Here is a 6,960-nt window from a genome sequence, read left to right on the forward strand (position 1 = left end):
AGTCCAATAACATTTTGAAAGTCCAGAAGATCCGCAAGAAAATGTATCTCCATTCAAGTTAACGGAGGGCTAGACCAGAATTCAACCACTTTGTGGTTGAGTAGTTACTAGAGTCATATAATTACTTTTTCATTTAGTAATAAATAGTATAATTACATTTTCATTTAGTAACGTGTGATGAGTAATCGATTACATTTAACTTGTAACTTGCCCAACACGGTTGCTGCACTGACTCATTGTTAGCTCTACAGCTATACCTAAAGTTGTTAAGGTAACAGTAGCAAACCAGAAGGAGAAAACTCTCCCATCCCACTCCCACCCACCTACTCACTGTCTCCCTCACACACTCCAAGCTAATTGGGAGTCGCCCCTCGCTGACCTCCCCTCATACACAGAAAGAGTCATCGCCATGACAGCAGAGTCTTGCTCATTATCCCCAACAAGGGTCGGCCTTGTTAGAGCCCAAACTGCCAGAACGCACCTGGCTGACATCACAGCAAACCCGAGTCCATGTTGCTAAGGCAACCACAACTTGGCAAACGCAACTTGGCAACGTCCCACTCCATGGGGGATTGATTGGGTGAGCAATGCAGTGAGAGGTGGATTAGGAGGAGTATTATTGTTTCCCTCGGTGCAGAGGGACACGCAGGGTCTGTGCTTTGCCAGACACTGAGAGGATGGTGGACTCACTGAAACAATGATGACAGCCCTGGCCTGAACTTGGCTTAACACAGAGACGAAAGATGCCTCTCATTTCTCCATTACTCATTAATTTGCTAATGTGCTGCAGTGATTAAAAAAAGTGTGGCGTTCTTTTGGCTGAGCAGGCTGGGGCTTATTCCATATATTTTTTTGATTGCTAAATTGAACTAAATGATATTGAGAAAGATATGGTCACCTTTTCACTTAAGTGTCTGTTTGATGCACAACCAAATAGGTGCTATAGTAAATATAGGTGCAAAGCGATTTTCCAAGTACAGTTTTCCCGGCAGCAAAGTGCACACTCAACCATCGAGTGAAATGAACAAAACTCAAGTGACAAAATGATGTGTCCGACAAACAACCATTACCCTCTCCATAGCTCCCGCTCTGCTCCTCTCTCCTCTTAGGGCAGAGGAGAAGAGGGAAAACCACTCAGTGCCTGAGACAGGGAAGCAAAGTGCAGCTGTTATTTGTCATCATCCATTAGTGAACCAACCGGACGCACAAGTTGAAGCTGCGGAGAGGGGAAATGGTCGGAGGTCATTATGTCACCTGATTTTTGCACCTGATTAGTGCTGCAGGTATCAGTATACTGTGCATACAGCGTGGGTCAACACTGGCACTGTCTCCATCAGTGACTTCATTTACATGCACTCAGGATTTAGTTCTACACCAGGTTTGTCAAGTAACCTGGTTTCTCTTCATTGTAAATGCAGGAAGTAGCATGCTCTTTATGTATTTATTTTTAAAGTAAGGGTGTGGAGGTTTGATTGGTGGACAAGTGCTTAGTGCGCCTGAGTTTGATACAGGAGACCAGAGTTTGAATCCCGTTGCAGACCTGCAGTTAACGTTCACCTTAACCCTAACGATGTCAGAAGGGTGCTTATTTGAAGCATGTGCTCTAGACCTCTTCCCTCAGTGTTGAGGCACTGGTTGAAGCTTATCAAGGAGATTCCCTCATCATTATATACAAAGTATTAGACACATTTAATAAAAGTGAGCAAAATGATGGCTAAATGCGAGATGTAGATTTTGAAAAGCTAAGCTGGCAAAACAGAAGAGTATCATCTGCAAATCTATTCATTTGCAACTGTAATTAATGGGAAAAATGTAATTCAATTACATTAAAAACATGAGTGGAACTAAAACGAAATCATACAAGAACAATACATGAACAAATGACTTGAAATCTTAAGACAGGGTAGATAACTGTTAAATAAGGCAACAATAATACCACCAGTAGATTCCATATTGGTTGCCAATGTGTTATTTATTGTGACATTTCATTGGTCTGTTTTTTTTGTTTTGAAAACTGCTACATAAATACATTTCACAACTATTATTATGCCTTGCAAGTAAACGCGGGCCATGATGGCAGCGATCTCCTACTGTGTTTCTGCTCTGAACGGTTCTAGGAATAAAGAGGTTGTTGACCAGGCAACCTATCTTCCCCATCTACTGACTGAAGGAGTGGGGGGCGCCAGCTGTGATATGAATCAGACGCTGCCATGATTGGAATACAATGACCTGGCAACACACAGTCTCTGTATCTCTGTATCTCTCTCTCTTGCTCTCTCGCCATGTGTCTCTCTTTCTGAACAAGGTTATCAGGAGAGATTATCGGGTTAGGACAATACATGGCTGATTCACATAGGTAGTGAATGTTTTGGCACAAAATGTATCTGACATAGGACTAAAAAATAAAGGACATGGTAAATTGTGTACACTGATAATTACCACTGGTATATTACCATTCATTTTCATTTTAGTAGTAGTAATAATAGAACGACTTTGGGCCATGGAAATAATTATGTTACACATGAAATATTGTTAAAAAGTATTACATTATGACAAATATGTTAATTATTTACAAAATCCTAATTATTAGCATTGCTACTAATAATCAAATCACCATCAACAATTCCCCAGTTAAAATAAAGCTGCTTCCTTAGAATAATCTTACATAAAGTCTACATGGGGTAGATGGAATAACATAACCACTCATTATAACTTTAACTTTGAAGTTAATAACGCAAACTAAGGCTGCTACAAAAGTGGGTCATATAATGTTTCATACTAATTAAGTATTTGTCAACCCCCTATGTACTTTATATAGAGTATCTGTAGTATCCCCGATGCCTAGTCTGAACTAGTGGAGGTTGTACTTCTTTCTTGCTGCAGTTTGTTCTTGATTTTTAACACTGTAGTCCTTGAGGTAATGAATAATTGAGCAGTTTTTGAACAGTTGCGCCTGTAGTTTAAGCACAGACGATCTAACCGCTTCAGATTATGTGCGAGCTGTCACCTAACACTTATACATAAGATTCGCACATTACAGTGCTGATTGAGACACCTTTTTAGGGATGACAAACGGCTAACGGGTGTGCTCATACCCACATTTGAAGCATTTGTTGAAATCAAGCTACTACAACGTTAAAAATAAATTGGTAAGTGTTAGTGTTGTTGGTAACAATAACACTGTACACAGTTCAGTTCATTGAGGTCCTGGTTTAACTTGGACCTAACCTTGTTGCCATAGCTGTGCATGCATGCAGTTTTCGTGTGCATGACAAATTAATACGCTCTTGTGCGCTCATTTTCAGTTTTACCTCCAAGTAAATCTTCACTGTCTACTCGTGCATTGAGCCCCACTGGATGATCACTCTGTTTCTAAATCCGAGCAATTATTTTTGTTTATGTTATCATAACCAATAGAAATCAACAAACCTACTAACATAAGACCCAACCTGATAAGTCCTTTACTTTTTTCATTATTTCATTCATCCCGTTTATATTATAGTCTTGTGAGCTGAATTAAATGTGTTGTCAAAATTAACGGTATTAGTCCAGAGCAAGAGATCAATAGATACAACATGTTTTGACTGTAGGTGTAGTGCAGGGGCAGTAATTCATGTCTCATGTCTGTCTCACTGAGAGGTTATTAAGAGTTTGTCCACATCTCATGTATCATCTTCTCAATATAAAAACTTAATGAACCCTGTTGAGGCTGCAGCAGCCGAGGCAAGTCTTTGGAAAAGGATGATAACATGCTCTTAACACTTCGCTGAACCGTGGCGGAGTGCATCACTTTTCAGACTTTTCACCAGGGATGCAGCTATGGGGTCACCATGAATCTTTGGCAATTAGGCAGGGAAATGGAGAGAGGGGTTGTGGGTGGAGGGGGTACTCTATTATACCCCAGAGTAGCAGGTGAATTGTGCTCTGAAAGACTTGTGGCTTCCTGTAATGCTGTTCAGCATGTTACAGGAACGCGTGCTGCAACATTTGGGAGAAGAAGCTCTTTGATCAGTTAAATGTTGTGTGACGAGAACACTGGCTGGCAGTCTCACCTGCGCGTGTTAAGTGTTTAGAGCGCCGCTTTGAGATGTTGCAAATCTAGCTTGTAGCAGTCAGTAAACTCAAGCTGTTTGTGTGCACTCTGGCAGGCCAAAGGAATACTGGAGACAAGGAGTTGAAACTGTGATCACGTTTGTGCCAGAGAAAAGAGATTGTTTTAAAACACTGATACTGATATCTATTTTGGATTATGGGGCCAGATAGTGGTAAATCAGAGGTTCCAAACATGAAGCTCATGATTCCACTAGGGGTCGCAAGATCAGTGTGAGTGGTCGCAAAATGTTTATATTTGGATTTTTTTAAATTTTATAATGACATATGGAATAGTGATTCACATAAATCAACCTGAGAAGGAAACATCACTCAGCTCAGAACTCAGACATGTTTAACCCATGATAAGAGGTCATGAGGATAGGTTGCTTTGCTTTCAAGCAAAAGTTAGATGAGAAGATTGAAACCACTCATCTGTGCTTATTATGTTGACGTTGCCATGCAACCAGCTGAGATTCCAGGAAGTCAGTGCAACCGGCCAAGATATGATCCTACATTTAACCCTCAGTAAAACCACAAGATATAAAGTGATGATAAGTGAACTTCAGTGGTTCTGGAAGGTGGATTTTGTTCGATCTTTGGACGATCCAGCTGTTTCCCCCTACTTTCAGTCTTTATGCTAAGCTAAGTTAACCAACTGCTAGTGGCAGCTTCATATTTAGCATACAAATATGAAAGTGGTATCGATCATCTTATCTAACTCTAAGCAAGAAAGCGAATACATTAATTTCTGAAAATGTTAAAATATTCTTTTAAAGGGCGAAACAGGTAAGGAACCACTGTTTAAAGTGAAAACTCAATACAAACACTAAGACTACTACTTTAAAATACAACAGCTTAACGTTTTGAAGAATGCATTCATACCATTTGACCACTGATCCATTTCGATGTTACATATTTAACTTTTCCATAGCCGTTCACCTACAGGATGCAGAGGTTAAAAGACAGAGAAACTAGCATCAGATCTGTTATCCACCTCAATAAGCATGATCACCATCACTATTAAGCATGCATTTTACACTGTTACGTCCACTGGTCTCTGTCATGTTTCTCCTCTCAGACCTAATGGAAAACATCTGCTATGACATACTGCAGCCTACAAGCACAAATACAATGGTCAATCTGAAATAAGCAGCCCCGTTTAACCAGCTTAATAAGACATTTCACTGTCAGACACAATCTGCTCTGCTGCTCTAATCAGAAGCCTCTCTCTGGCTTCCCCCAACCCCCCAACGTCCATCACATTAAACTTCTTATTAGGGCTGGGTAGCTCCTCCATCTTGGGAGTGATCTGTGATCTACAGCACTATACAGCTCATAAGAGAAAACACAGGATTTAAACTTTAAATGAGGCATCATAAACTGGGACGCAGCCCACAGAGACTGTGGATACTGTAAGGATATATATGAGTGCTAATTCAGTAGGCCCTAATTTCTGCCAGGGTCACAGAGCAGAAATCCACAAACAATTAACATGAGCAAACACTAAGACGCTCTCTGTCGAAACACAGTAATCTTGGCAAAGTGATGAATGAGATTAATTACTCTACAGTGGGGAGGAGAAACAGCCTGGAGCTGATCAGAAACATACAACAGAGTGTTTTTAGTGATCAACATGGAGCCATTCATGCAGACAGGCAGGCCGGAGCTGGAGCACACAGGCAGCAAGGTGCTCTTCATCCAGTTCACATGCCTGGTGATGGCTGAGGCAAACTAAATATTCTGATCGTCCCAGCATCCCCCTGCAAAGGCAACACAAAGACGTTGCAGCCGGTCACGAGGAGCCGCTGTCACCTGCCACAATCGCGCGAATATCGCTTAAATTTCGGTCAGACCTGAAAGTGATAGCGTTTTCGCATCGGCCAACCCCCTCCTCCTCCTCCTCCGACCCCCACACACCCCGGCCTCGGATGGATGGATGGATGGCGAGTCTAGCTGAAATTGGGGTGGGGGGCAGGGGGGTGGGGGGTTCCATTTTCAGTCCACGACCAGTGCAACCCCACCACAGCCCTTAAGCGCATCATAATAAAAAAACCCAATCCACACCACACCTCGGAATAAACTGACATAAAACAGCAAAAACATCTGGCAACACACACACTCCGACAAACAAAATACAACAGCCAGCCATATTCCCTGCAGGCTGCCACATTCTAGCATTTTTTAAGCGTTTGCACAGATGGGAGGTGTGAGACGAGCGGAATGAGGAAACTGGAATGACATTGCGCCTGCTTACTGTAAAATAAATTCCCTCGGGGGGGGATGGAGAGCCTCCGTTTCCCTCTTGACTCCCCTCCTTTCCGACGTGCGAATTTCCCGAAATTCAGACCATGCAAAACAGGTTAGTCAGTCATTCCGCCCTCCGAAGTATTTGGTCCAGCGCCGCGTGTGAAAGGGAGAAGGCGAGCCAGCAGCATCCGAGAGGAGAGAGCCAGCTGTGGGGAGGAAATGAGGAAGGAAGGAGCGGCCGGGCCGGAGCTCTGCGCACAGGAGAGGAGGCAGGGAGAGCGGCAGAGGTGCTCTCTCTCTCTCTCTCTCTCTCTCTCTCTCTCTCTCTCTCTCTCTCTCTCTCTCTCTCTAGTTCACAATACAACATCCCCCCAATCCCGCCAGACAGACTGACAGACTACTTGGGTACCAGTGTCAGCAGCGACACCCACCGGTGATGAGAGGAATTACGGTATGGGGGGTGATAAATGCCACAGAGCAGCAGCAGCAGCAGCAGCTGAGAAACTGAATGTGTTACTGCAGGTGCTTAAGCTCCAAACTAAAATCACTCTTTTTGCTGACAGAAATCACGTCAAACTGATTTTCAAATGCAATGTTTTGTTATTACTGAAAGGATGAATC

At 42.7% G+C, this 6,960-nt stretch overlaps 1 protein-coding gene across 2 annotated transcripts in view; it reads right to left on the reverse strand.

Moving 5' to 3' along the window:
- ctnnd2b (catenin (cadherin-associated protein), delta 2b) overlaps nt 1-6,646 on the reverse strand; it is a 164,932-nt gene extending 158,286 nt beyond the window's left edge. Inside the window, exon 1 of one of the 2 annotated variants that reach the window (XM_051396501.1) lies at nt 6,347-6,646. The gene's annotated coding sequence lies outside the window, so the exon portion shown is untranslated. The remainder of the gene's footprint in view (nt 1-6,346) is intronic. The other variant, XM_051396510.1, reaches the window with a different exon arrangement.
- Between the last annotated feature and the right edge of the window lie 314 nt (nt 6,647-6,960).

Source organism: Dicentrarchus labrax, unplaced genomic scaffold (genome assembly GCF_905237075.1).
Source record: "Dicentrarchus labrax unplaced genomic scaffold, dlabrax2021, whole genome shotgun sequence".
Taxonomy (NCBI): domain Eukaryota; kingdom Metazoa; phylum Chordata; class Actinopteri; family Moronidae; genus Dicentrarchus; species Dicentrarchus labrax.